The sequence below is a fragment of the Octodon degus genome, unplaced genomic scaffold (genome assembly GCF_000260255.1).
Source record: "Octodon degus isolate 3935 unplaced genomic scaffold, OctDeg1.0 scaffold00001, whole genome shotgun sequence".
In the NCBI taxonomy this organism is placed as follows: Eukaryota; Metazoa; Chordata; class Mammalia; order Rodentia; family Octodontidae; genus Octodon; species Octodon degus.
The window spans coordinates 31532297-31537369 of record NW_004524577.1 but is presented as its reverse complement, the minus strand read 5'-3'; positions in this window follow the sequence as shown (position 1 = coordinate 31537369).

The window sequence follows — 5073 nt, the reverse complement described above, 5'->3', positions numbered from 1 at the left end:
TATATAGTTTTATGATTGCTATCCTTGGAAGTAGGATTTTTATTACAGATCTGTATAAAATACTAAAGTAATAATCCTATGTTATTAGATTATGTGGGCAAAAGACTAGATTTTCAGGCTCCAAATGAGCTGTTTCCCATCTGTCAGACACATTAGGACATTCAATTAGAATATGGACTATATACAAGGAGCGTAAGAACATTGACCTTTTAAACAGTTACCACACAGAGCACATAGTATGATGTGGCTTCCATTCTGACTGGATAATTACATTAAATTTAACATCTCTCACTCCTTTTATGATTGAAGACAATGCTAGAATTTTCCAAGCCATGATTTCAATCTAACACAAACATTAGAGTTGCGTGTTTTACTGCTCTTTGGGGGACAATTTCTAGGCTGAGTATTTAGCAAGAGACATTGAGAAGTGTCTGGTCTTACAGATCCCAGGGGAGTTTATAGTGATTTTTTCCTGACTTCTTCACCCTAACATGCTATTGCATTTCATATTGATTAATATAAGTAATATCTTATTAATACAATTTTGTTTTACATTATGCCTTTATCCAAAGAATCATATACACTATATCAGCAAATCTCATAATAGCTGGAAGAGTGAGAAACTATATTCTTGATATATTTGAAAAAGAAAAATGAGGCAATCTGAAGATAGGCTCCTGGTGTTTGTCCTGTGTCTGTTGATAGGCATCTTCTTGCTGACCCTTTAGAAAGGAAAAGGCATTGCCAGTGAGAAAGGGGCAGTGGAAGAAGATTCTAGAAGTCCAACCCTCCCTCCAACTCTTCCACTAGCTTGACGAGTTTCTGGGGGCACCAAGCCAAACCAGTTCCTGTAAGTGGGAGGGTAGGAGAATATGGTTCCTTTCCAGACTTAGACTCCTGAAATACATCCCCAAATTTAGGAGAGAAGTTAAGCAGTATGTGTGGCAAGAAGAAGAAGAAAAACATACAGGCCACAGTTGTCAAAATGAGACTGTATGATCTCATGGTTTATTTTCTCAAAAGGCAACTCATTGCCTTCCACTTGACCTCCTATGTGACACTCAATGTCATCACATCATTGTCCTTCATCTTCACCTTCTCCCAACCCTCCACATCCTCAGATGTCTGGTCAGTGCAGTCTCCTGACCTTCCTTTCCCTCCAGCCACCCACCTTGTACTCTCTACTCAGCCTCCCCCAAATGTCTGGGCTACTGTCCTCTGTTCATAGCTCTGCCTGAACACAGGACTCCACCTTGTTCTGGAGACTTTAGGCTGCTTTATTGGAATTACTGTTTAAACAAAACCTACATGGAAGCCCAACACACAAACAGGTAAAGGTAGGAGCACCTGCAAAGGACAAGAGGTGACTGGAAGTTCCCTCTCCTACTCATGATTTCACAATTATTTTCAGGCTGAGGGAGGAGGGCAAGACAGTCTCTCATGTAAACTACTGAACCACTTCCAAGGTGAACTCCCGCTCTGGCACTTTATTATTCTACTTATTTAGCAGGATAATTTAGAGACTCAAAGTACATAGCAGAGGGGAGGAGAAACAGATGGAGAGTTACATAGTGTTTGGAGTTTCCTCCATCCTTCAGTCAATTTGGATCCAGGTGGTTATTGCCTGACTCTATCCTCTGTGTGGCAGGGGCAAGAAAGAGGTGATTCTTCTCCTCAAAGCCAGGGGAAGGAAGGGAACTCCAAGAAAATCTCTCAAATGATTCCAAGATCTGGACTTGTCTCTTCAGTAACCCTCTCTTCACTGGAACTTGTAAGCCCTTTGATCTGAGCCCACTGGGACTGTAGAATCTTCAAGCTTTCTAGGTTATAAGAAAAAGAGTCGCTTTTGCTCTTGCTCTTTGCCACCACCATGAAAGGTTGCTTTCTACTATGTACCACTCTACTTTGGACCCAGCTGAATATGGACTGAAACTGTGAGCTAAATAAACCTTTCCTTCTTTCATTTTGGGTGTCGGGTATTTGTCCCAGCAATGAGAGAAGAGTAACTAAGACAGAATTTGGTACCAGAGAAGTGGGGTCATTGCTGTGGCTCAACCTGACCATGTGGATTACAAGCTTTTGGGAATGGCTTATGGAAAGAGATAGGAAAGGTTCGGAGATGTCGCCTACAAGTGAAACACTGAAATAGCTTCAGCTGTCCTGGTCAGAGCTTAGAAGACCAGAAGGCTGATAGAAATTCTGCCTGTAAAGACCAGTCTGGGAGGCTTCTGCTGGAAAGAAGGACTGCATTGGTTGTTAGACTCCATACCATTTGTGTTTTAGCTTGGCAGAAAAGTTGTCTGCATTTCGCTTGTGTCCAGAGATTTTGCTTGAGTGTGAGTTAAGCATGGCAGACTGACTAATCTTTGAAAAGATATTTCAAAGCAGCCAAATATTGGAGCTGTGGCATGGTTGTTATTGGGAGCTTTTAGTCAGATTTATGTTGAGAATCAGGAGCAAGGAGCCCAGCAGGAGGATTTAAAATGTTGTGAATCTGGCCAGAAAGGAAGCTCCAATAAAGCTGTGGCATGCAAAGACAGAACTGAGAGGATCTCCATTGCCAGGAAGGAACCTGAGAATGGAAAAGACAGCCTAGGGCATCACAAAAGGAGGCAGGTCATTACCTTTTGCAGCCTCCTCAGAACTGCAAAGCTCAGGGACTTTGCCTTGAAGGAAAAGCCGCTGAGCCCCACGTTCCAGAATGGTGGCAGTGGCCATACCAGGTTCCAGAATGGCACTGGCATGGAGAAATTATTCCTTGGAATCCGGGTGAGAGTGCTCAGTTTCCAGGCACTCGATCCCTACATCCAAGAGAGAAGGAATCCTGGCTACTGCTCCAGCTGGCAGCAGACCTTGGTGTCATCCATGTGGTGATGGTTTTAGATGCTTGCAGAATGCAGTTCTGAGGTTTAGAAGGCTTCCACTTAGATTTCAGAAGAAGGCCTGGGAGACCAGGCAGTGTGCCCCTGGGAGGGCAGTGTGTGAAGTTGTGAGTGAGAAGCCTGTTGAGTGGAAACCCCAGAAGTTTGGAAAAGCCAGGAACGTGGATCATCTAAGGGAAACTGCAAGGAGGGAGCAAAGCAGAACTGAGAAAGAAGCCATGGGAGCTACCACCACCAGGATTGCCTTAGGGGCAGAGCCACATGGAGCTCACAACTCATCACAGATTGCTTCGGATGTCCAACATGGAACTGCAGGACTTAACGTTTGCCCTGCTAGATTTTGGACTTGTGCTGGTCCCAGTGCTTGGTACCCTGTTGTGTGTATCTTTTGGAATGGTAATGTTTATCTTATGCCTTCAAATGTTGCAAGTGTTTAACTTCTCATTTGTATGGGGGCTCACAGTTGAGAGTTTGCCTTGGATCTTGCAGGAGACTTGGGACTTGGACTTTTCAGCAATACTGAAACTGTTGGGACTTTGGCAACTCATAGAGATGGACTACAAAGGCTTTTGTTTAAAGAGGTGTGCATGAGTCTTGGGGGCCTAAGGGTGGAATGTTATGATTTATATATAGGTGTCCCCCCAAAGTCTCATGCAGTCCTGAGGTGACTTCTGGAGTTTGTGATTGATTATTGTGGGTGTGGATGCTGCACCTGCCCTGGGCAGGTAATTTGCATTCCAATGTAAGAAGGAAAGAAAAGTTAGCAGCTTGAGCTGCTGCTACTCCTCCTTTTGCTCTTGCTCTTTGCCGCTGCCATGAAAGGTTGCTTTCTGCTATGTGCTGCTCTGCCCTGGACCCAGCTGAGTATGGACTGAAACCTCCAGTAACTGTAAACTAAATAAGCCTTTCCTTCTTTCAAAAAAAAAAATCATGAAAGGAAAGTGAATAAATGACTCTACATGGCAGGGGTAGGGCAGATACTGAGAAATGCCTGGGCTTGGGCTATTCTGTAAGTGCTATAGTATAGGTTTGTGTCCCCCTAAACTTCACATGCTGAATCTACTCCTCAGTGTGCTAGTATTAAGAGATGGGCTTGAAGCAGCCTCTGTCAGTCCCAATGGCCTTTCTGTACGAGGACAGAGGGCGCCATCTATGAGGGACAGACCCTCGCCAGATACTGACTCTACTGGCACTTTGATCTTGGACTTTAAGCATCCAGAACTGTAAGAAATAAATTTCTGTTGCTTGTAGATTATCCAGTCTAAGTTATTTTATTTATAGCAGCAGGAATAGACTAAGACAATTGGTAACTTTCCAAAAGATCCTACACACAGAATTATGGGATAAGCCTCTGCATACAGTCTCCAAAATGACCATCCATAATTCCTTCATTTCTGTAAGCATTTCCTGTCAAGAAGTAGAGTCTGTTTTCAGTTTGTTGATTCTGAGATGATATTATGACTTTCTCTGACCCAAAGAATGTGTTAGAGGTGACCGTGTTCAGATCTAGGCTTGGTCCTTAGGGAGCCTGGCAGCTCTTGCTTTCGCTGTCCTGGAAGCCAGCTACCCTGCTACGCAAATGCTCGGGCTGGATTGCTGAAAAGTGTGGGGCCCAGGAAAGAAGACCTGGGATGAGAGGCCCCTAGGACCTTCAGCCACAGATTAGCCCCAGCAGTACTCTCAGTCTGCACCAGCAGACAAAAACCATCCGCCTGAGCCCAGTCAAACCACAATTATGAGAAATTATTCATTCTTACTGCACCTCATTAAGTTTTGGGTATTTTGTTTCACAGCAAGGGGTAAGTGAAATAATTACTATCAAGGGGCCGACAGGCAGAGGGAAAGATAAGAGCCCAAGCCAGGCGTCCTCTTCCAGGAGCTATAAAAAGACATACTGTGTCCACTAATGATAACCAATGCTCCTGTAGTGCTTATGGTGCACCAGGCACCAGTCTATATTCTCATGTTTTCCAGCACTGAGGATTCAGCCCAGGGTCTTCCCACTGGGCTGTATCTCGGCCCTTTTTACTTTTAGACAATGTCTTAGCAAGTCCTTAAGTTTCCCATGTTAGCCTCAGACTTGCAGTCAGCCTGCCTCAGCCTCCCAGAGTGCTGGGAATACAGCCATATGCCACCACCCCCAGCTTCCATTCTATATTCTTAACACATACCGTCTCTCTTCATCCTCACA